Source organism: Macaca thibetana, chromosome 2 (assembly GCF_024542745.1).
Source record: "Macaca thibetana thibetana isolate TM-01 chromosome 2, ASM2454274v1, whole genome shotgun sequence".
Lineage (NCBI taxonomy): Eukaryota > Metazoa > Chordata > Mammalia > Primates > Cercopithecidae > Macaca > Macaca thibetana.
The window spans coordinates 15,507,809-15,533,942 of record NC_065579.1 but is presented as its reverse complement, the minus strand read 5'-3'; the positions used below and the strand labels follow the sequence as shown (position 1 = coordinate 15,533,942).

The following is a 26,134-nucleotide window of genomic DNA, read 5'->3' as shown; positions in this document are numbered from 1 at the left end:
TTCTTTAATTTTAAAAAATGTGTAGGCTGGGCACAGTGGCTCATGCCTGTAGTCTCAGCACTTTAGGAGGCCAAAGCAGGAGGATCACTTGATCCTGGGATTTCAAGACCAGCCTGGGCAACAGAGTGTGAACCTGTCTGCAAAAAACTTAAAAATTAGCTGAGCCTGGCAATGCACGCCTGTGGTCCCAGCTACTTGAGAGGCTGAGATTGGGGGATTGCTGGAGCCCAGGAGGTTATACGGAGCTGTGATCACACCAGTGCACGTCAGCCTGGGTGACAGAGTGAGATCTTGTCTCTAAATAAATAAGTAAATAAATAAATAATAGAAATAGAGTCTAGCTATGTTTCCCAGGCTGATCTTAAACTCCTGGACTCACGTGATCCTCCCAGTTCAGCCACCCAAAGTGCTGAGATTACAGGTGTGAGTCGCCACATCTGTGATAAGGTGATTTTCCAAGAAGCTGCCACACAATATATTTTATAACTAATTGACCAAACTCAGTCATACAGCGCCATAGCTGCCAGAAAAAAATGGGAAATATAGAATGTTTAGGTGGGCACTGGAGTGGGAACGCCAGAATAAGGATCTCCAAAAATCTACTCCTCCATAACAGTAATAAAAATACTGACAAAAATAGTCAAAATCAACTTTTTCAGAACACTGGATATTAATCCAAGGCTTGCAACAATACAAAAAGCATTTCTTGAAGAAATTGGCTGAATCATGATTAAAAAAACAAACAAAAAACAGTGAGCCTTGTGACATTTTAATTAGCCCTGTTTACAGATTCTCTCCCCACATGAAGAAATAAAGAAATACCACTGGTAATGGTAACTACATAAGTAAATACAAAAAGCAGTATAAAGGTAATTTTTGTTTGAAATGTTCCTTTTCTCCTATCTGATTTAAAAGATAACTACATAAAACAATACTTACAAATCTATGTCAATGGGTATATAATGTATAAGATATAATTTTTATGTCAATAATAGGACAAAGGGGGAGGGAAGAAATGAGCTATACAGGAAAAAAGTTTGTGTATCCTATTGAAATTAACCTGCTATTAATACAAACTAAATTGTTTTAAGTTTAGATGTTAATTGTAATCTCTAAGGCAATCACAAAATAACTCAAAGAATGCTAAAATAAATTACAAGGGAATAAAAATGGTACAGTAAAACATATTTAACAATATAGGAAAAAGTAGGAAAATGACAATTATAAAACCTCTTATTCATAATTACATTAAGTGTAAATGGTTTAAACACTCCAATCAAAGGCAGAGATTAGCAAAACTGATGAAAAACATGATCCAACTATATTGTGTCTACAAGTGACACACTTTATTTTTATTATTATTGTTGTTGTTATTATGATTATTTTATTTCAAAGGTTTTTTGGGGAACAGGCAGTGTTTGGTTACATGAATAAGTTATTTAGTGGTGATTTCTGAGATTCTGGTGCACCCATCACCTGAGCAGTGTACACTGTACCCACCATGTAGTCTTTTATCCCTCACCCCCTACCGCCCTTTCCCCCAAGTTCCCAAAGTCTATTGTGTCATTCTTATGCCTTTGCATCCTCATGGCTTAGCTACCACTTATGAGTGAGAACATATGATGTTTGGTTTTCCATGCCTGAGTTAATTCACTTAGAATAATGGTCTCCAATTCCATCCACGTGCTGCAAACGCCATTATTTCATTCTACAAGAGACACACTTTAGATTCAAGATATAAAGAGTTTAAAAACAAAAGGATGGGAAAAGATACACCATGTAAAGAGTAACTAAAAGAGGGCTAAAATGGCTGTATTAATATAAGACAAAATAGACTTAAGACAAAAAATTTTTACTAGAGACAGAGGCCATTTTCTAATGATAAAAGAGTCAGTCCCTCAAGAAAGTATAACAGTTATAAACATAATTAACCTAATGACAGAGCCAAAAAGTAAATGAAACAAAAACTGACAGAATTAAAGGCAAAATAGACAATTCAACAATAAGAGTTGGAGATCTCAATACGTCACATTCAGCAATGGATAAAACAACTAGACAGAAGATCAAGAAGAAAATAGAAGACTTGAATAATACTATAAACCAACTAGGTCTAATAGACATCTATAGAACACTCCACCCAACAACAACAGAATGCACATTTTTCTCAAGTATATATGGGCCATTCTCTAGGACAGAACATATGTTAAGCCATAAAATGCATATCAAAATCTATCACTGTTTTTCTTTTTTTTTAATAGAAGGGAATTTTATTATTTTTTCAGAGAATTCAGACAACCATTGATTAAACAGAGCCATTTCTCGGCACTCTTTTCTCTCCACTTAAGAAATTGGAATACAGCATGATGAGAAGGATGATGCCAAAACAAGATTGCTGGCTCACATCATCTAGGGTACAAATACGCACTTACTTAATCACTTGACACTTCATCGAATGCAAAGCAATACTTAGAATCTTTGCCTTCATTGTACACAGCTGAAGCAGGAGCCCAGGGAGGAGGAGAATGCATGGTTTTCCTTGGCGGGGGAGGTGTGCACCCTGCAGTCCTGTGGTGTTGTGGGAAGATCAGTCCATGTTCTGTCAGTTGTCATAGCCCCTAGGATGGGTGTCCTTCCAGTTATCCCACTCCCAAACTCTGCAGAGTGTTCATCATTCTCTCCCTCCTTTACTTCTTGATCTTCCTGTTGCTGAGCCGCTTTCCTGAATTCCTCTGGTGTTGCCTTGGCTGTTCCTTGATCTGGCAATGCTCCATATTTCCGATGTTGTTCATACCAGTCACTCACTGTCATAGTTGCTGGACTTGGATAACCAGCTCCAAATACTTTGGCCTGGGCCGTGTTCCCCATGAGAATGAAGGGTTTCACTGGAGGCCTATCCTGGAGAGACGAGTTAGAAGCTGATGCCTCTTTGAAGAGTCTCTTTCTCTCAGGATCTTTATTTCCTGGTCAATGCTCTCAGTCTCTTCCAAGCTGGTATCAATCCACCTCTGAAGGTGAAGAAGGTAATATTCATGAACACGCTCATCACCTGCTTGACCACTTTCCGCAGCAGATTTCATTGCAGACAACCCCTGGTCTAACTCCTTCTTCTGTTTGTATCTCTCTATTTTAGCCTGTCTTTGAGATGCCATAGCAAGGAGGCTAGGATAAGCCATGGAGGAATTAGCAGTGTGATTTTCAGCTGAGTTGTGCTTGGTTTTGGGCAGCTCAAACTCTGCAACATGATAGTAATGGCACTGAGTTAAGTAGTTTATGATGTGTTCTCGAACCCGCTGCAAATGATCTAGACGCTTGCTGGGGTTGACTTTTTTGATGGTGAGGGCTCCTTGAAACGCTGGCACCAACAGCTACTTCAGGTCGGTGGAAGCAATCTCTTCCAAATCTTCATTTCAATTGAACAAGTCGAGCTGCGATAACATTTCGGGAGCCTTCTCAAAGAGGTCCGGGCCCTTGAACACCTTCTCCTGGACTATCCGGTGACAGGTGGTTTCAGTCGCTACTTCTACTTCATCCAGAAGCTGTTTGCCGGTTTCGAGCAGTTCCGGGAGCCGCGGCAACAGTGACTCATCTTCAGCAGCCATCTTGGGGAGGGAGGATGTGTTTTCTTTTTAAGAGAGGCAGATCTCACTATTTTGCCCATGCAGGACTTAACCCCTGGGCTCAAGTGATCCTCCTTCCTCAGCCTCCCAAATATCAAAAATGTTAAAAATGTAAATGGATTGAAATCATTCAAATTATCTTCTCCAATCACAATGGAATAAAATTAAATTCAATAACAGAAGGAAATCTGGGGAATTTGCAAATATGTGAAAATGAAACAACACATTCATAAATAACTAAAGGGTCAAAAGAGAAATCACTGGTGAAATTAGAAAATACTTTGAGTTGAGTAAAAATGAAAACACAATGTTCAAAAACTTATGGGAGTCAGATAGAACAGTGCTAACAGTAAATTTATAGCTGTAAGTACTTACAATTTAAAAAAAGAAAGATGTCAAAACAATTGCCAACCTTCCTCATTATGAAACTAAAAAAAAAGAAGAGCAAATTAAACCCAAAGCAAGTAGGAGGAAGGAAATAATAAAGATTCAAGCAGAAATAAATGAAATATAGAACAGAAAGGTAATGGAGAAAATAATCAAAATCAAAAGTTGGTTCTTTGAAAAGATCAACAAAATTGCTAAATCTTTAGCTAGGCTAGGAAAAAAGAGAGAACTTGCAGGTTTCTAAAATCAGGAATAGAAGAGGGAATATTACCACAGAGTTTACAGAAGTACAAAAGGTTATAAGGGACTACTATGAATAATTGTATGTTAACAAATTAGATAACCTAGAAATAGAAAATCTCAATAGAGTTATAAGAAGTGAAGAGAATGAATTAGTAATCTGGGCATCAATGTGCCAAGATAATCAGGATTCTTAATGCTAAGGAAGAGGAAGATTGCAGGAGGCTACCATCAGTCTCTGCCACAACCACTGTTGACACTTAGGTTGACACTCCTAGAATAACATATATGTGTAATTTATCATGTAGACCATTTGGTGACCTAACCAATTTGGTTTATTGGAAATTTAAAATGTAACAACATTTCAAGGGAAGAAAGTCTGAGTTATTCACCAAGTTTATTACCTTGCCAAATTGGCGATTTGTCCATAAAGAAACAATTGGTTGTTTTTTCTTGTTTCGTTTTCTAACAGGGTAATGTGAAGTGAAGGCACTCTCTGAGACATCTCATGTAATTCCACAGCTCCAGTTACTAACTCTGTACTAATTTCTCTAAAACTGTTTTTCTAGCCTCAAGTTTTCTCTTAAACTCCAGAGCCTTATACCCAGGGGCTTCCTGAACATCTCCACTTGGATGTTATGCAGGTGCTTCCAACTCAAGTTGTCTAAAACTGGACTCTCTGGGTGTGGCCTTTTTTTTACTTTTTTTTCCTTTCAAAGCATGAGATCTCACTATGTTGCCTAGGCTGGCTTTGAACTCCTGGGCTCAAGCCATCCTCCCACCTCAGCCTTCTGAGTAGCTGGGACTAGGCATGTACTGCTGTGTCCAGCTTGAGTATGGCCTTTCTAATTAAAAGGTAGCCTTTTTGACTGGGCACAGTGGCTCACATCTGTAATCCCAGCACTTTGGGAGGCTGAGGTGGATAGATCGCTTGAGCCTAAGAGTTTGAGACTAGCCTGGGCAACATGGCGAAACCCCATCTCTACAAAAAAAAAAAATTAGCTGGGCATGGTGGCATGCACTTATAGTCCCAGCCACTCAGGAAGCTGAGATGGGAAGATCGCTTGAGCCTGTCTCTGTGGATTTATCTATTCTGGATATTTCATATAAATGGAATTGTACAAAATGTGACATTTTGTGTCTGGTTTCTTTCACTTAGCATAATATTTTGGAGGCCATCCACGTTGTAGCATACATCAGTATTTTGTTTCTTTTTATGGTTGAATAATATTCCATTGTATATATATTCCATAATTTGTTTATTCTCCATTGATGGACAGTTATACTTTTTCTACTTTTTGGCTATTGTGAATAGTACTGCTAATGAATATGTACATGTACTTGTTTGAGTGCTCATTTTCAATTTGTTTGATATATACTTAGGAATGAAATTGTAGGGTCATACGGCTATTTTATGTTTAACTTGTTGAGGAACCACCAGTTTTTTACTGTGACTGAACCATTTTGCATTCCTACCACAAGTTACCTGTGTTCCAATTTCTTTACATCCTTACCAACATTTGCTATTTTCTGTTTGTTTGTTTGTTTGTTTAATAATAGCCATCTTAATGTTTGTGAAGTGGTATCTCACTGTGTTTTTGATTTGCATTTTCCTGATGATTAGTGATGTTGAGCATCTTCTCATGTGCTTATAGGCCATTTGTATATCTTCCTTTTTGTTTTGTTTTATCATTTTTTATGCTTAAAATAATTTTTCATAGAGACAGGGTCTCGCTATGTTGCTCAAGCTGTTTTTTCTTTTTCTTTCTTTCTTTTTTTTTTTTTTTTTTTGAGACGGAGTCTTGCTCTGTCACCAGGCTGGAGTGCAGTGGCACAGTCTTGGCTCACTGCAACCTCCCGTCTCCCATTCTCTTGCCTCAATACAATGTGGGCAGATATATCATATGCTATATCTAACCAGAGACTTTATATGAGTTTGTGAAATTTAGCATGACCTCCTGCATTTCTGCCTTTTGATTTGAGGAGAAAATGCCTCAAGTAGCCATTGCCCACTTAGCCTGGGTCCTGGAATGAGAAACACGTAGAAAAGACCCAAACCTAAGCCCAAGCGAGCCCGGACAACCCACTTGCAGTGCACAGACCAGTGAGTGAAAAATAAATATTTGTTCTTACGAATCACTGACATTTGGGAGTTGTCTGTTATGCAACATTATTGCAGCAAATCCTGACTAATACAATCATTGAGAAACTAATTGTTCTCATCAGTGCCTATTGTGAACAATCAAACAGACTTGAATGTGCATAATGGGTTTCAATCAGCTGTTCCCATTTTCCCAGGCATCAATCAGGTGGAGCAAAGTCTGTGTAAGAGACCAACTGGCTTCTCTTGAGGATGCTGAAGGTGTTCTTAAAAGGGAAATTTGTGGGGGGTTTTAAAAGTCTGTGTTTATATACTAGACACAAATATTCCAGAAGTATTATTGGTGGGAAAATCAAATTACAGAACATAATGAAAGTGACTTGTATGGACACTCTCATTCAGAAAAACATGCAATCTAGCAACTTCAGAATTTCTATATAGGTGGGCAGGATGTGTCCATAACAATCTCATTGGAAGGGAGTTGGGACAAAGAAGGCTTGACCTTGTAGTTGCATAGCACCTTAATATAATTGAAAAATATCCCAATTGGCTATATCAAATAATTGGTTGGAGGGAAACTGATGAAGATTATGTGGGAACTCTAAAACCCTACACTCACACATAATCCCTGGCTGAGACAGTGTTAGATTAAGTGTATCTATAAATATGTCAAGAGGGGATGTAGAGATTTACATATCAAAATGTTAATGGAAATTATAAGTGAAGTGTGAAATTTGGGGGAATCTTTACTCTCTTCTTTGTACTTATCTGTATTGCTGGAATCTTTTGCACTGAACATACATCATTTCCCCCAAAACAATGAAGCTATTTTCTTTTCTTTTTTTTGAGACGGAATCTCGTTCCATCTCCCCGGCTGGAGTGCAGTGGCACGATCTCCGCTCACTGCAAGCTCTGCCTCCCGGGTTCACGCCATTCTCCTGCCTCAGCCTCCTGAGTAGCTGAGACTACAGGCGCCCGCCACCACGCCCGGCTAATTTTTGTATTTTTAGTAGAGACGGGGTTTCATCGTGTTAGCCACGATGGTCTCGACCTCCTGACCTCATGATCCGCCTGTCTCAGCCTCCCAAAGTGCTGAGATTACAGGCGTGAGCCACTGCGCCCGGCCAACAATGAAGCTATTTTCTACAGAGAAAAAGAATTCTACTCACCTCCACTTTTTCCTTCATCTCAATTTAATCACCTAAATGGTGCCTAAAAATCTCTAAATTTTAGTTCTCCCCACTATGTCTTTTATTTTATTTTTTTTATTTTTTGAGATAGAGTCTTGCTCTGTCAACCAGGGTGGAGTGCAGTGGTGTGATCTCAGGTCACTGCAACCTCCGCCTCCCGGGTTCAAGCGATTCTTCTGCCTCCGCCTCCCAAGTAGCTGGGACTACAGGCGCATGCTACCACGCCCAGCTAATTTTTTTTTTTGTACTTTTAGTAAAGACTGGGTTTCACCATATTGGCCAGGCTGGTCTTGAACTCCTGACCTCGTGATCTGCCCGCCTCAGCCTCTCAACGTGCTGGGATTACAGGTGTGAGCCACCGCGCCCGGCCCCCCACCATGTCTTACCTTTTTTTTTTTTTTTTTTTTAAGCTATCATCTTTTTCTCAAAACAACCAAATATAAAAGAAACAACACAAGGCATGTAAAAGAGCCCTGGTCTGATGGCTAAGATTCCAGTTCCAGCCCTCTGTTTCTCTACGGGACCTCGGCCTCCACATCTAAAAAGGGAAGGATTGAAATAATTAGAAGTTACAAACTCAGGTGCCTGCAGGAACCAGGGAGGAGCAAATGAGAGAAGCAAGTGGGCTGGAAACAGTAGGGCTGTATTGCACTGGAGGACACTAGCACAGCTAAGGAGGAAGCCTTTATTCTGTACCACAGAAGAAGGCTGTGCTACAGGGTTTCAGGCCCAGGGTTGCAGAATCTTGTAATTTAGTAAGTCTGGAAATCAAGTTTTTATATGAAATCTCTTGATTTTTAAATGTTGGCAAGTAAAATTTTTAAATGTTTTGTGAATGCCGGACGCAGTGGCTCACACCTGTAATCCTAGCATTTTGGGAGGCGGAGGCAGGTGGATCACAAGGTCAGGAGATCAAGACCATTCTGGCCAACATGGTGAAACCCCATCTCTACTAAAAATACAAAAATCAGCCGGGTGTAGTGGCGTGTTCCTGTAGTCCCAGCTACTCGGGAGGCTGAGGCAAGAGAATTGCTTGAACCCGGGAGGCGGAGGTTGTGGTGAGCCGAGATGGTGCCACTGCACTCCAGCCTGGGCGACAGAGCAAAACTCTGTCTCAAAAAAAAAAAAAAAAAAAAAAAAAAGTTTTGTGAATTCCTTTCCTACCAAAAACCTCAGCTATGAATCCATCTGGCAGCCAGTGAGTGACACTGGGTCAGGTGACCTTCAGGCTCCTTGTGTCACTCTCCTGGAGCCCACCCAGGGGCAACCTAGTGACAGGAGACCTCACAGTTCCCAAGATAGCATTGTAAAAAAAAAAAAAAGAACTATTTGTTTTGTTTTTTAATTAAACAGATCAAGTAAGAGATAATTTATTTGTATGTCAAAAAATTTATCTAACTAATGGGCTTGCTAAATGGCCTCTGTGGTTCAATTAAAATATAATTGAATATACCAAAACACGATTTCTTCATAGCAATGGGGAACACGGGATTATGCAAAGCAAACATTCCAGGCACTGTTCTAATATTTTAAAGTATTATTTTGTTTAATCCTTACTATAACCATGAGTGAAATTTATTGCCATACCCAAGTCATCTAAGTTTCTTTTTATGTTACATTCTAGGAGTTTTAGAGTCTTGAGGTTTACATTTAGTTTTATGATCCATTTTAAATTAGTTTTTGTGAAAAGTTTAAGATCTGTATCTAGATTTGGGTTTGTTTGTTATTCCAGTTTTTCCAGTACCATTTGTTGAAAAGACTATTTTTGGCCAGGTGTGATGGCTCATGCCTGTAGTCCCAGCACTTTGGGAGGTTGAGGTGGGTGGATCACTTGAGGTCAGGATTTTGAGACCAGCCTGGCCAACATGGTGAAACCCGGTCTCTACTAAAAATACAAAAGTTAGCCAGGAGTGGCGGCACATTCCTGTAATCCCAGCTACTCAGGAGATTGAGGTAGGAGAATCGCTTGAACCCAGGAGGTGGAGGTTGCAGTAAGTCGAGATCACACCACTGCACTCCAGGCTGGGCAACAGAATGAGACTCTGTCTAAAAAAAAAAAAAAAAAGAAAGAAAAGACAAGACTTTTTTTGCTCCATTATATTGCCTTTGCTCCTTTGTCAAAGATCAGTTGGCTATATTTATGTGGGTCTATTTCTGGGATCTCTATTCTGCTTTATTGATCTGTTTGTTTGTTTGTTTGTTTTTGAGACGGAGTCTCGCTCTGTCGCCCAGGCTGGAGTGCAGTGGCGCGATCTCGGCTCACTGCAAGGTCCCCTCTCCCAGGTTCGCCCTTCTCCCACCTCAGCCTCCCAAGTAGCTGGGACTACAAGTGCCCGCCACCACGCCCAGCTACTTTTGTTTTTGTATTTTTAGTAGACACGGGGTTTCACCATGTTAGCCAGGAGAGTCTCTTTTCTACCCTCACTCTCATGGCAAACTCATCCAAATTTTACAGTTTTCAATGTCACTATATGATGATGACTCTCAAAAGTATCTCTAGTACAGACATCCTCTCCGCTGAATTCCAGAACCATGAACTCAATAGTCTACTGAATATCTTTATTTAAGACAAATGGGGTATCTCAATCTTTCTTTTTTTTTTTAAACAAGCTCAGGCAAATTTTATTTTATTTTATTATTTTATTTTATTTTATTTTATTTTTTTTGAGACGGAGTCTCGCTGTGTCTCCCAGGCTGGAGTGCAGTGGCATGATCTCGGCTCATTGCAAGCTCCGCCTCCCGGGTTCACGCCATTCTCCCGCCTCAGCCTCCCAAGTAGCTGAGACTACAGGCGCCCGCCACCACGCCCGGCTAGTTTTTTGTATTTTTAGTAGAGACGGGGTTTCACCATGTTAGCCAGGATAGTCTCGATCTCCTGACCTCGTGATCCACCCGCCTCGGCCTCCCAAAGTGCTGGGATTACAGGCTTGAGCCACCGCGCCCGGCTGGCAAATTTTATTAAAGGAAAATTTTTGCGTGGTTTACTGTTCACCAGTCTGTTCTGGCATGCTTCTAATGATGTCAGAGTTACCTGGATCAATGATAGCCAGTGTGCACACTCTGTCGTATTTTCCGCTTGCTGTGCCCAGTTCAATATTATTGCCACTGTAGTGATGGACACCAGTTTTGGCCAACATTGCATAGTACTCTGTTTTGGATTTCCTCAAAGCTGAGCAGTTGTTAGCAAGAATGGCCAATTTAGCTTTGCCTTGGCTTCAGAGTCTGCTTGTACCCCAGCACGTACTTTCCACTTTTCATAACGAGTTGCAGCCTAGAGTTGATTGACTCCAGAGACTTTTTTGTCTTCTTTGCGGCCATCATATTCCTGCCTTAGGTGCGGGACAGCCCTCAACCAAGAGCAGCCGCTAAGATGGCCGGGAAGCAAAAAAAAAAAAAAAAAAAAGGGCATCTCAGTCTTAACAAGTTCAAACTGAGCTCCTAATATTCTGCCTCAAACTTACCCAGTCTGCCCTCTTTCACATCTTGGTTCTTGGGTTGGCATCTTCCATGACTCTTCTTTTTCTCTTCTACCTCCTGCTCACCCATCTTAGTCTGTCAGCAAATTCTCCTGGCCCTACGTTCAGAATATATCCAAGTATAACCATTTCTTATCACTTCTGCTATCATCCGGATCGAAACTCCTGTTACCTCCCACATGAATTATTTAATTAACCTCCTTTCTTGTCTCACTACTTTTATACTTGCCTCTTAAAATCTATTCTCAACATGGCAGCCAGAAAAATTAGGTTAAAATGGAAGTGAGGATGGGGTGATGGCTCACACCTGTAATCCCAACACTCTGGGAGGCTGAGTCAGGAGGATCCCTTGAGGCCAGAAGTTTGAGACCAGACCAGGCAACATAACAAGACCCTGTATCTACAAAAATTTTAAAAATTAGCCTGGTATCATGGTGCATGCCTGTAGTCCCAGCCACTAGGGAGGCTGAGGTAAGAGGATCGCTTGAGCCCAGGAGTTTGAGGCTGCAGTGAGCCATGATTGTGCCACTGCACTCTAGCATGGATGACAAAATGATACTCTGTCTCAAAAAAATAAAATGGAAATCAGATCATGTCACTCTTCTGCTCAAATCCCTGCAATGGCTTTCCATTTCTGTCAGAGAGGAAGCTAAAGTTCTTATAGCGCCTAAGATGCTCTGTATAATCTGAATGCCCTTTACCTGTCTGATTCATTTACTACTCTCCTTCACACATATTTCTCTCCATTTATACAAATGGAATTTGTCCTTTTTTTGCCTCAAACACGCCAGTATGGCTACATCTTAAGGGTCTTTGGAACATCTATCTATTTGAAGTGATTCCCCCCGCCCACCAGATATTCATATGGCTCATTCCCTTTTCTTCTTCAAATTTTTGCTCAACTGTCACCTTCTTAAGGAGGTCTACCCTGCCCACCCCATTAAAACACAGTCCCTCCCCTTCTCCCCTGAACACTTTTTCCTTGCTTTACTTTTTTTTCCCATGGTGACTTATCCCCTCTATCATACCACAGAATTAGCATATTTCTTATGTTTACTGTTTATTGCCTGTCTCCTGCCAGCTAGAATGCAAGCTCTTAGCAGGCAAGGATTTTTGTCTATTCTGTTCTCTATGTATCTCCACCATCTAGAATAGTGCCTTCACAGTGAGAAGGACCTATGTTAGGACTTTTGACATCATTGACATTGTTTGGAATTATTTTATGTTACAATTATTATATTTAGTAAATGTAAAAATATAAAATATATTACACAATGTATCACACAATATTTGTCACCCTGTCTGTTCATTTCTGTGTATATATAAAACTAAGACCATCCTGGCTAACATGGTGAAACCCCGTCTCTACTAAAAAATACAAAAAAAAAAACTAGCCGGGCGAGGTGGCAGGCGCCTGTAGTCCCAGCTACTCCGGAGCCTGAGGCGTAAACCCGGGAAGCGGAGCTTGCAGTGAGCTGAGATCCGGCCACTGCACTCCAGCCTGGGCGGCAGAGCGAGACTCCGTTTCAAAAAAAAAAAAAAAACTAAGAGCCTAAAAAATTAAGTAGTCTGAACCTCTTTTGATCTCTGAGGGACTCTAAGTGAATATTTCAGAGTTGCTACATTTGAAGAAATCATATTTATTGATGTACTTCTCTTAAGGAAGCAAATTAAGAATTCTTAGCTGGGTATAGTGCTGCAAGCCTGTAGTCTTAGGAGGCTGAGATGGGAGGATCGCTTGAGTCCAGGAGTTCAAGGCCAGCCTAAGCAGCATAGTGAGATCCTATATCTTAACAACAACAACAACAAAATCTGTGAAAAAGAATTTTTTTTTTTTTGAGACGGAGTCTTACTCTGTCACCCGTCTGCAGTACAGTGGCACAATCTTGGCTCATTGCAATCTCTGCCTCCCAGGTTCAAGTGATTCTCCTGCCTCAGCCTCCTGAGTAGCTGGGACTATAGGCATGTACCGTCACACTCGCTAATTTATATTTTTAGTAGAGATGGGGTTTCACCATGTTGGCCAGGCTGGTCTTGAACTCCTGACCTCAAGTGATTCACTCGCCTCGGCCTCCCAAAGTGCTGGGATTATAGGAGTGAGCCACTGTGCCCAGCCAGTATATGCTGTTTTATTTATTTTATCCAGCATTTTATTTGTGAGATTCATCCATATTGTCCATAGTTGTAGGTAGTTAATTTTTATTGTATTATGGTATTCATCACATGACTATATCATGATTTATTTATCTATTCAACTATTGATGAGTAGCGAGATCGTTTGCTGTTCTAGGCTATTACAAATTGTGCTTTTATGAATATTCGAGTACATGTATATTATGGGTCAAACTGCATCTTCCAAAAATATATATGAAGTCCTAAACCTCTGGTCCATGTGAATGTGACCTTATTTGGAAATAATCTTTGTAGATATCTGCAAAGTTAGATGAGGCCATATTCAATTTGGGGGACTCTAATCCAATATGGCTGATATCCTTATAGAAGAGAAGGAAAGAAACCGAAATAGAGACACATAGGGAGAACTCCATGTGGAAACAAAGGGAGAGACTGGAGTGATGCTGTAAACCAAGGAAAGACAAAACTTACCAGCCATCTGTGGAAGCCAGGATAAAGACACAGAACAGACCCTCCCTGAGAGCCCTCAGAAGAACCAATCCTACCGACAGGGTTGTTTTGGGACCTCTAGCCTCCAGAACTGTGAGAGAATAGATTTCTGTTCTGTCAATACATTTCTAATTTGTGCTTTTTTACAGCAGCCTTAGGAAACAAATACAGTGTCTTTTGGAGAACTTACACTAAGCAGTTTTCCAAAGCGTTTGATCATTTGGAGCTGGGCACAGTAGCACTCCTGTAGTCCCAGCTACTCAGGAGGTTGAGGTGGGAAGATCCCTTGAGCTCATGTGTTCGAGGCCAGCCTGGGCAACAAAGTGAGACCCTGTCTTAAAAAAAAAAAAAAGTGTTTGGTCATTTCATATTCACACTAGTTGTATATAAGACTTCTAGTTACTCCAGATCATCACTAGCGCTTGGTATAGTCAATCTTTTTAGCCCTTCTAATGAATGTGTAGTAATATCACATTGTGGTTTTAATTTCTCTAATGACTAATGTTGTTGGACATATTTTCATGTGCTTATTTGCCATCTATACATCTTCTTTAGTAAAGAGCATTCAAATCTCTTGCCCATTTTTAAAATTGGGTAGGTTGTTTTATTATTGAGTTTTGAAAATTCTTTGTGTATTCTGGACACAAGTTCTTTATCAGATAAGTGTCTTATAAATATTTTCTGCCAGGCTATAATTTGCCTTTTCCATCTCTTGACAGTATCTTTCAAAGAGAAAAAGGTTTGACTTTTGAAGAACTCTAATTTACTAATTTTGTTATGGATTATGCTTTTGGTTTTGTATCTAACAAATCTTTGCCTACCCCAAGCTCAAAATGTTTTTTTCCCTAGCTGGACACAATGGCTTATGTCTATAATTCAAATGTTTTAGGAGGTCAAGGTGGTAGGATTGCTTAAGGCCAGGAGTTCAAAACAAGCCTGGGCAACATAGCAAGACCCCAACTCTAAAAAATAAAATAAAAAGATTAGCTGCCTGTGGTGGCACACATTTGTAGTCCCAGCTACTTGGGAGGCTGAGTCAGGAGGATTGCCTGAGCCCAGGAGTTTGAAGCTGCAGTGAGCTATGATTATACCACTGCACTCGGCCTGGGCAACAGGGCAAAATTCTGTCTCTAAAATATATACATATTTTTGCCCTATGTTTTTCCTGTGAACTTTTAATAGGGAAAAACTGTCAGTTTCTCAAAATCTGCCAGTTTCTCAAAATGTTTCCCAGTTATCTCAGCAAAAAACCACATTTCAACTGTATTATTTCTCTGTCTTGGCCGGGTGCAGTGGCTCATGCCTGTAATCCCAGCACTTTGGGAGGCCAAGGCAGGCAGATCATTTGAGGTCAAGAGTTCGAGACCAGCCTGGCCAACATGGTGAAACCTCGTCTCAACTAGAAATACAAAAATTAGCCAGGCGTGGTGCTGGGTGCCTGTAATTCCAGCTACTGGGGAGGGTGAGGCAGGAGAATCACTTGAACCTGGGAGGCAGAGGTTGCAGTGAGTCGAGATCATACCACTGCGCTGTAGCCTGGGCGACAAAGCCAGACTCTGTCTCAAAAAAAAATAATAAACTGCATGTTTCTCTGTCTCAAGTTAAAAAGAAACAAAATAATCCAACCAACCATATCACAAATTCAAATAACTGATACAAGTAAGAATAAATCATGTTAACTGGAATTATCGTTGTCATTTGAATCTCAGCAGGCTATGACATTAGCTCTCTACATAGAAGCGAGATTAGGACATCATGGTTGTAATGGTCATTTTAGTTACAAAGGACAAAAACCCAGCAAAAATGAAGAGGTGGATTTCTGGCTTTAGACATATCAAAACTACAAACAATAGCATCTCTGCCTCACTCTCTATTGCTCAGTTGTGCTTTCTTCTGCCTTGTCTGTATTCTCAAGAAGTTTCTGCCAAGTCATGACAAATACGGCACTTCCTGGCACCACAAAGCAAGGAGGGAAGAGGTGGTCATTTAGTAAAATTTCTTAGAAAAACTGGCCCACATTTTGGGGAAAAATAAAGCCAGATTCCTACTTAATATCACATACAAAGGTGATTGTCAATGGATTAAAGACCTAAATTTGAAAATAAATATATAACGTTAAGTAAGAAAATGTGGGGGACTTTATGTTGAGAAGGAATTCTTCAATGAAACTCAAAAGCGTAAGCCATAAGACAAAAATGTGATAAATTTAATCAACTCTTCGTATGCAGTGAAGACCACTGTGCAAGAGTTAACAAACAAGTAACAAGATAGGAGGAGATAGTCGTAATGTCTAAAACTGCTAAGTGGCTAATATCTAGAATATATAAGAGATTCATACATCAACAGGAAAAAGACAGGAACCCCAGTAAATGAGTAATTAATAAAAGGCAAAACCAAACAGGCTATTCCAAGCATATGCTGGAATACTCAAACTCATTAGTAATCAGAGAAATAAGAATGAAAGACCATTGAGATTTCACTTTACACCTCTGGCAAAAATTAGAAAGATGGATAATACAACTGTTGGCTGGCACTGGGGATTTTTCAAGATCTGTTTTTTTTTTTTTTTAAAAAAAAAAAAAAAAAAGAAGAATAAGCTTACCCTATGCCACATAATTTATTCTTGGTTAAATATCCCAAAGGAATTTTGATACTGGCCCATCTGAAGACAAAGGAAACAGTATTATCATAGTCTAGTTTGTATTGATGGGAAATTGGATGCAGTCTGAGAGGTCACACTGGAGGAGTCAATAGGCAAAATATGGTGGAACACCATGCAGCTGTTAGAAGAAAGGGATTAAATAAATATATAGCAACACGAACAAATCTTTAAAACAGTGCTGATGTAATTATGAGAATGTCATTTATGTTAATTCAAAATACATGCATACAAATCAGCAATACACATTTAGAAGGAAGACCGGTAAACAAAATGTGGATTTTAAATGCCTGCGAGTGTTTGCCAGCAGTGGGAAGAGGATGGAAAGGGAAACGGGAGTAACAAGAGGATCAAGAAATAAAATGCAAGAGGTCTTGTGTGGACTGTGATAATGATGTCATGAACAATGACATCACTAACTCAGCCCCCTACATCTGAGGTTCAGCAAAAGAGAAACGTAAGAATTGCCCCGATCAGATAGATGTGATTGAGAATATTTTTTTGTGTGAAAGAAATGGTTTAATTCCCAAAGGAGGCCGGGCGCGGTGGCTCAAGCCTGTAATCCCAGCACTTTGGGAGGCCGAGACGGGCGGATCACGAGGTCAGGAGATCGAGACCATCCTGGCTAACACAGTGAAAACCCCGTCTCTACTAAAAAATACAAAAAAAACTAGCCGGGCGAGGTGGCGGGCGCCTGTAGTCCCAGCTACTCGGGAGGCTGAGGCAGGAGAATGGCGTAAACCCGGGAGGCGGAGCTTGCAGTGAGCCGAGATCCGGCCACTGCGCTCCAGCCTGGGCGACAGAGCAAGACTCCATCTCAAAAAAAAAAAAAAAAAAAAAAAAAAAAAAAAAAAAAAAATTCCCAAAGGAAATTAAAGACGGCCACAAACTCCTTGGTGCACTCTATTTCTCTTCCCTTAAATCTGGGCTCTGTGACTGCTTTACCAATAGAACTGTGGCTAAAGTGACTGTGTACTAATTCTGGGCCAGCAAAAGTTCTGGGCTTCTGCTTCCTCCCTCTCGGAATCCTCACTCTTGGGAAACTCCCTCTCAGAACCCAGACACATGCTGTGAGAAGCCCAAGCCACGTGGAGAGGCCACGTGTAGACGTTTCATCAGAGCGGCCCAGCTGAGCTCCAGCTTGGAGCTGTGAGCCGTGACAGCCAGCTAGGCTTTCCAGCCCAATTAAGCCCCAGGGCAACTACAGCCCCAGCTGATATCACAGGAGCAGGAGACCCACCAGCTGAGCCCAGTCAATCCACAGAATCATGAGGGTTTACACATATTGTTTTAAGCCTGCCATATCTTGGGAAATTCGTTACACAGTGACAAATGAACCATATAATTGCCACATCGTTAAAGAATAATCAGAAGCATCCAAATCGCAGTAATGCTCAGAGTGATCCCCAAACCACAAATCGTTTCTTCAACATTTACAAAAAGAAAAGGCAAAAAGCAAACTAATACTTTAAGAAGGGATGTGGTGATATTGCAAATCAATCAAACAGGATGAGATTTTACAGCTTCAGAAGGGTGGAGGTTTAGTGGTCTGCCAGATGTCCTACCCATCCCAAATGGCCCCGAATGTTGGGGAGGCCACAAGGTCTCTGTTTCTTTCTCACTTTTCCTGTCCTCTCATACCTTGGTATTTCAGCCCAACTATTTGATCTGTAAACAAGAATTCTCTAATTTATTGCATGAGATAATGTATATAAAAATACTTGATAAAATGTAAATACCTATAAAACAGTTTTTTTTAAATTTTAATCTATTTATTTTGAGACCAGGTTATGAGACTGGCTAATTTTTGTATTTTTGGTAGAGATGAGATTTCGTCGTGTTTTCCAGGCTAGTCTCAAACTCCTGAGCTCAAGCAATCTGCCTGCCTCAGCCTCCCAAAGTGCTGAGATTATAGGCATGAGCCACTGCACCTGACCAAACAGTTATAATTTTTAAGTTTAATTAACAAAAAGGCCTTCTATTACTGTATCCTCAATTTCTAGGTATAAAGAATTTTAAAGGCCGGGCACAGTGGCTCATGCCTGTAATCCCAGCACTTTGGGAGGCCAAGGCAGGCAGATCACTTGAGGTCAGGGGTTCGAGACCAACTTTGGCCAACATGGTGAAACTTTGTCTCTACTAAAAATGCAAAATTTAGCCAGGCATGGCTGAGTGTGTCTGTAATCCTAGCTACTCGGGAGGTTGAGGCAGCAGAATCACTTCTGGAGGCGGAGATTGCAGTGAGCTGAGATCACGCCACTGCACTCCAACCTGGGTGACAGAGTGAGACTCTGTCTCAAAAAAAAAAATTTTACAAACCACTATATTCAGGTTGCTTTCATATTTAGTCTGATGAATATTTGATCTGGACAATGTTATATGTATTTGGGACATCCATTTACAATCAGGAGATTTCACACAAAAATGTAAACGTTTATTTTCTCCTGAAAAATTGGAAGACGTGACAACATGAAGTCCTTGCATTTTCTAACGTCAGCAATGGATGTCTTACCCCAAGCTCCACTCAAAAAAGCAGAAACAGAGACAAGGATATGTGTTCGGGAGTTTGTTTTGGGAAAAGATCTGGGGACAAGAGAGAAACAAGGAAGGGATGCCAGTGCAAGGATGTGTTGCAAGGTCACTGCTGTAGGCACCTGGAGCTCAATTCCACTGGGGACTCTAAGGAGCTGTGTAGGATGAGCCTCAGTTTTGTGCCAGAAAATAGAAGAAGGGTTATTTATCTATTAGTTCCTATCTCCCCTTGGTCAACAGTTACACCATAAGGTGTTAACTCTCGAACTTCCAGGTTTGCCAATGCAACCGCATGGCTGAACAGATTCTTGCAGCCATCCCATTCAGCAGCATGGCTTTCGGAAGCCCCAGGGGCAGAAAGCAAGAGATACACAGGGCAGCTGAGGCAAGGTATTGTTAGGTTACACTTGTTCACAGCCAGTTTCTGCAGCAACTACTGGAAGAGATGGTCAAAAGGGGGGAACATGATGTGGAGGAGCTGAGCAGCAAGTACCTCAGGTCGCCAAATTTAACAAATTAGGATGAGCTTGTTTTCATCTATGAGAATCCACTGAGAGCTGTTGATTTTTAAAGCTTTTATTTATCATTTTCTTCTATTTTTGAGCACCATGGGCTCCTCCGCTCCTGCCCCAGTGTATACAAGTCTCCACAGAGAGGGCAGCAACGTGTTCTATCTGCACAGAGACTCTAGCTTGGACGAGCTACAAAGAGGTCAGTGACCTCCCAGGATGCCAACCTTCTGTTTCCATAACTCAAGACATAAGTGCCTAATAACCAGCTAGGAGGATCTGACTCTTCTTAGGTTCTGCTCCTGCTTATATTTCCAGATATTAAAAGGCAGCCGATTTATTAAAAGTATAAACTTGCCCGAGTTTGAATTGGCTCCACCTCTTACCGTGTCCTCTCTGTACCTGAGATTTCTTATCTGTAAAACAGAAATTTAATATAACCTATGTCACAGGCTTATGGTTAAGATTCACTGAGTTAAGCTGGACATGGTGACTTACACCTGTAATCCTAGTGACTCCGGAGGCTAAGGCAAGAGGATCGCTTGAACCCAGGAGTTAGAGGCTACAGTGAGCTATGATCATGCCACTGCATTCCAGCCTGGGTGATGGGGAGACACCTGTCTGCTAGAAAAAAAAAATTCCATGAGTTAATACATGTTAAGTATTTAGAACATTGAGTAAGCCAGCCCTTGGTAAAAATCCAGTTCCGTGTTGTGCACACACAGAACCAACTCCAGCTGTTCTCTTTGAGTAGGAGGAAAAACTGGTATGCATCTAGTTATTGAGGGGTTAACAATGCCAGAATCCACTGCCTTTGTTAAATTCCCCACAGTGCAATACATAGAAAATACTATTGATGGGGATCAGGACATGCCACCCTAAAATATGACGGTAGAAGACCAGAATATGCTACCCTAAATGTGCCCCTGTGGCATAAGGATTATTTTTGAGAAACTGCAGACACAGGAGAAGCTCAGAAAAGTTACCCTTTTGAAAGACAAACTGACATTTATGAAGGAAATCTCCATTTTTAAAGGTGTGTTTCTCTCTGCACCAGAAAGAGAAGGATAACTAAATCACTAGAGACTCTTATCAATGGAGAAATAATTGACTTAAAATGTCATAACAGGCTCACACCTGTAATCCCAGCACTTTGGGAGGCTGAGGTGGGCAAATGGCTTGAGCCCAGGAATTTGAGACCTGCCTGGGCAACATGGCAAAACCCCATTTCTACAAAAATTAGCTGGGCATGGTGGCACATGCCTACAGTCCCAGATACTTGGATGACTGAGGTGGGAGGATCACCTGAGCCTAGGAGGTAAAGGCTGCAGTGAGCTGAAATAGAGCCACTGCACTCCAGCACCGGCAACAGAGTGAGACCCTGTCTTAAAAAGAAAAGAAAAAGTCATAACAAACCTTGCCCTTATTCAGATGCTTTTCTTGATCATCTCTCCCTAACCAGGCTTTCCCCATACCCTTCTTCCTTTGTTTCAGGAAACATAGTATTTAAGCCCGAACTCTAAGACAACTTTTTGAGATCTATTCTAGGAGATTTACTTATTTCTCTGGGTATCTCTCATATGTACAGGAGATACACTGCTATTAAACTTCTGTTTGCTTTTCTCTTGTTAATAAAGAGTAATTAATAATGCTCCTCTTTTTACAAATGGGGATACTCAAGTATCAGAGTGATACAAATAATGAAAGCTCACACCACTTGTTCCTGGAGGTGAGATTTAAGCCCAGAGGTTGGGTGCTATGGCCACTCCCTTAACCCTTCTTCTAGAGCTGGTGTTCTCCTGCCTCTGCTCCTGGCCCTTCCAGGATGCAGCTCTCTAAGGCAGCTCAGGAGGGTGATCATGTCCTCAGGCCTTTTGTTTTTTGATTGGAACATCTGGAGCTACAAATTCCTTCATGGCCCAAAAGGAATGAGGCTACCTACATTGGTAGAATTAATAGGCAGTGGTAAGACTTTAAGCTTGTGCACTCAGCCTTGCAATGTCAATAATCTTCCTTCTAAAAACATTGTCACTGCAATAACCCCAGCCCAGTTAAAACTGCTGAATGTAGGCCAGGTGCAGTGGCTCATGCCTATCATCCCAGCAATTTCAGAGGCCAAGGTGGGCGGATCGCTTGACCTCAGGAGATCAAGACCAGCCTGGGCAACATAGTGAGACGCCATCTCTACTAAATATACGAAACAATAGTCAGACATGGTGGTGCACACCTGTGGTCCCAGCTATTCAGGAGGCTGAGATGAGAGGATCCCTTGAGTATGGGGGCAGAGGTTACAATGAGCTGAGATCATGACACTGCACTCCAGCCTGGGCAACAGAGTGAGACCCTGTCTCAAAAAAAAAAAAGATTGCTCAATGATAAGGACAATAATAACAAACATTACAGAGTACTTACTAGGTGCCAATTCCACAACAAGTGCTTGACAAGTCTCATTTAATCTGCTAAACAATGAGTTGAGTACTACTGTTACCCCACCATGTTTCAGATGAGGAAACTGAGGCTTACAATGCTTAAGTTAGGGTCACATGTAGCCAGGAAGCAGTGCTGCTGAAATATCAATCGAAGGAGCCCAATCACTTCCTTCTGTAGTATTTTATTTCCAGAATGTCTCCTAAACCACTAGCTTTTCTATAAATCTGTATGCACGCACCATCACCCGGACTACAATAAAAAAAAAAAAAATCAAATGATAACCTTAATAAAAGCATTTAAAACATTATTTTTCATTTCCAAACCTGTATTTGTTCCAATCTGTGTTTGAATGGGAAGGAGGAAATTCTGTTAACCTCCTTGTTAGTCAATCCTCCCCCACCAGACTGATTCAGCCCCATAAACAATGGATATAATTATACTGAACAATGGTGTGTTCATTTCTATGTCTAGACATAGAGTTTACATTTGAAAACAAAAGAGAACAGAAAAGAGAAGGCACCCTACTGGTTTCTTCGTTTTAAGACAGAGTCTTGCTCTGTCGCCCAGGCTGGAGTACAGTGGTGGGATCTCGACTCACTGCAACCTCCACCTCCCGGGTTCAAGCAGTTCTCTTGCCTCAGCTTCCCGAGTAGCTGGGATTACAGGTGCCTGCCACCACGTCTGGCTAATTTTTGTATTTTTAGTAGAGACAGGGTTTTGCCATTTTGGCCAGACTGGTCTCAAACTCCCAACCTCAGATCATCCACCCACCTCGGCCTCCCAAAATGCTGAGATTACAGGCGTGAGCCACTGTGCCCGGCCCCTACTGTTTTTTAATTATTTGTAGCAAATTTTTCTTAGCCTGGATGCTTCCCTTTTGATTAGGATATTCAGAGTATCAGGAATTTTCTTGAAAAACATTCTTATGTAAAGCTAGCAGTGTTAATTTAGGAGTAAAACACAAATACATTTACACAGTCTCTAGTGTGAGTAGAAACAAGTCATTTTAAACCATAGAGGATTTAGAAAATCATGAATGTGTGAAAGTCTGATGAAGAATAAGTCATTTTCATAGTATCAAAGTATCTTCCCACAAACTACATGTTAATTGTAAAAAGAAAAATAGTAACTTGACAGTGACAAAACCTGGACAAGCTTCATCAAATGATCCAAGTTAACATCATCAATATTGGGACAAAGTGACATCAGGAAAATCGATGTTGTGTGTCTCCAGAAATGATACACTAAGAATGGCACATCATTTCTGCTCAAAAATGCATAACCTGAATCTAATCATGAAGAAATTTCAGATAAATTCAAATCAAGGGACATTGTACAAAATAACCAGCCTGTGTTCTTCGAAGGTGTCAGTGTCACAAATAACAAAGAAAAACTGAAGAACTACTTTCAGATTAAAGAAGAACAAAGTACAGTTGAATGGGTTTCAGCACGTTTACAGAGTTGTGCAGTCATCACCACTATCGAATTCCAGAACATTTTCATCACCCCCCGAAAAAGCCCATTCCTATTAACAGTCCTCCCCGCAGCCCCTGGCCATCACTGATCTTTCTATGACTATGGATTTGCCTATTCCGGACATCTCTTATAAACAGAATCACAATATGTGGCCTTTGGAGGCTGGCTTCTTTCACTTAACATGTTTTAAGGATAATCCATGTTGTGGGGCCGGGCGCGGTGGCTCAAGCCTGTAATCCCAGCACTTTGGGAGGCCGAGACGGGCGGATCACGAGGTCAGGAGATCGAGACCATCCTGGCTAACACGGTGAAACCCCATCTCTACTAAAAAATACAAAAAACTAGCCGGGCGAGGTGGCGGGCGCCTGTAGTCCCAGCTACTCGGGAGGCTGAGGCAGGAGAATGGTCTAAACCCGGGAGGCGGAGCTTGCAGTGAGCTGAGATCCGGCCACTGCACCCCAGCCTGGGCGACAGAGCAAGACTCTGTCTCAAAAAAAAAAAAAAAAAAAAAAAAAAAGGATAATCCATGTTGTCATGTGTATCAGTACTTCATTACTTTTTATGGCTGAATACCATTACATTGTATGGATATACCACATTTTGTGTATCTATCTGTCATGAGTTGACGAACATTTGGGTTGTTTGAATATTATGAATAATGCTGCTAGGAATATTTATATATAAGTATGTATAAGTACTTGGGGGACTTTTTTTTTTTTTGAGACAGCCTCACTCTGTCACCCAGGTTGGAGTGCAGTGGTGCGATCTTGGCTCACTGCAACCTCCACCTCCCAGGTTCAAGTGATTCTCCTGCCTCAGCCTCCCAGGTAGCTGGGATTACAGGCATGTGCCACCATGCCTGGCTAATTTTTTGCATTTTTAGTAGACATGATTTCACCATATTGGCCAGGCTAGTCTTGAACTCCTGGCCTCAAGTGATCCACCTGCCTCAGCATCCCAAAGTGCTGGGATTACAGGTGTGAGTCACCACACCCAGCCTCAAACATATGTTTTCAATGCTCCTGGGTATATACCTAGGAGTAGAATTGCTAGGTCACATGGTAACTCTATGTTTATTTTTTTTTTTTTTTTTTTTGAGATGGAGTCTCGCTTTGTCACCCAGGCTGGAGTGCAGTGGCCGGATCTCAGCTCACTGCCTCCCGGGTTTACGCCATTCTCCTGCCTCAGCCTCCCAAGTAGCTGGGACTACAGGCGCCCGCCAACTCGCCCAGCTAGTTTTTTTTTTTTGTATTTTTTAGTAGAGACGGGGTTTCACCGAGTTAGCCAGGATGGTCTCGATCTCCTGACCTCGTGATCCACCCGTCTCGGCCTCCCAAAGTGCTGGGATTACAGGCTTGAGCCACCGCGCCCGGCCATGTTTACGTTTTTTATGAACTTCCAAGTTGCTAGCAAAAGTGGTTGTACTGTTTTACATTTTGACCAGGAAATATATAAGGGTTCCAATTTCTCCACATCTTTGCCAATACTTGTTACTGTCCATCTTTTTTATTATAGACATTCTAGTGAGTATGAAGCAGTATCTCATTGTGATTTTGATTTGCATTTCTTTAACAATTAATGGTGTTAAAAATCTTTTCATGTGCTTTTTGGCAATTTGTATGTCTTTACAGAAATGCCTGTTTAGATCCTTCGTCAATTTTTAAATTGGGCTTTTTATGACAGGGTTGTAAGAGTTTTTAAATATATTCTAGATACTAGACCCTATCAGATATATAATATTCGAAATATTTTCTCCCATTTTGTAGGTGGTCTTTTCATTTTTTTGAGAGTGTTCTTTGATGTTCAAAAGTTTTTAATTTTGATAAAGTCATTTTATCTATTTTTTCTTTGGTTGCTGTACTTTAAGAAATTACTGCACGATCCAAGGTCACAAAGTTTTATGCCTATTTTCTTCTAAGGATTTTATAGATTTAGCTTCTTGGGATTTTGAAAGCAAACATACTATATTTGGGTGTGCTGCTCCAACCCACTTAGCGTAAAGGAACCAATTTTGAGTGATGTCCCAAAGCAATAAAAGACTCTGCAGCAAATCCAGGCTGCGGTACAAGCCACTGTGCCACTTGCGCCTTTGGACACATAACACTTTGAATGTTCTTTGGTTAAAATATATATTTTTATTTTTATTTTATTTATTTATGTATTTATTTTTATTTTTATTTTTATTTTTTATTTTGAGACGGAGTCTCACTCTGTTGCCCAGGCTGGAATGCAGTGGTGCAATCTTGGCTCACTGCAAGCTCTGCCTCCCAGCTTCACGCCATTCTCCTGCCTCAGTCTCCCCAATAGCTGGGCCTACAGGCACCTGCCACTACGCCCAGCTAATTTTTTGTATTTTTAGTAGAGACGGGGTTTCACTGTGTTAGCCAGGATGGTCTCGATCTCCTGACCTCTTGATCTGCCTGCGTCGGCCTCCCTAAGTGCTGGGATTACAGGCGTAAGCCACCATGCCCAGCCAAAAAAAAAAAAAAATTTTTTTTAAAGGCACTAGACAAAGCCACTGGTGAGCCCCAGGAGGAGAATCTTAGCACACATATGTATAATTCTGGAGCAAAGTCATGCCCTCTTTTGCTGTTAATTATTCTCCTTTTAAGAAGCAGTTTCTGATTTACTACTAAGCCCTGCTAAAGACTGAATGTTTGACTATGGGAAGTCAAGCACAGCCATGTGCTTTATCATGACATTTCTTTTTTTTTTTTTTTTTTTTTTTTTTTGAGATGGAGTCTTGCTCTGTCGCCCAGGCTGGAGTGCAGTGGCACAATCTCTGCTCACTGCAAACTCTGCCTCCCAGGATCATGCCATTCTCCTGCCTCGGCCTCCCGTGTAGCTGGGACTACAGGTGCCCGCCACCGCAGCCGGCTAATTTTTTGTATTTTT

General features: G+C 41.1%; 1 protein-coding gene and 2 pseudogenes across 2 annotated transcripts in view; all 3 read right to left on the bottom strand.

Annotated features, from left to right (window-relative positions):
- DYNC1LI1 (dynein cytoplasmic 1 light intermediate chain 1) overlaps positions 1-26,134 on the bottom strand; it is a 354,482-nt gene that overhangs the window by 105,378 nt on the left and 222,970 nt on the right. The window lies entirely within an intron of this gene.
- On the bottom strand, positions 2,585-3,599 carry LOC126949367 (immunoglobulin-binding protein 1-like; annotated as a pseudogene).
- On the bottom strand, positions 10,506-10,919 carry LOC126948071 (60S ribosomal protein L30-like; annotated as a pseudogene). The gene has a single exon (XR_007723328.1). The product of XR_007723328.1 is annotated as a 60S ribosomal protein L30-like (transcript).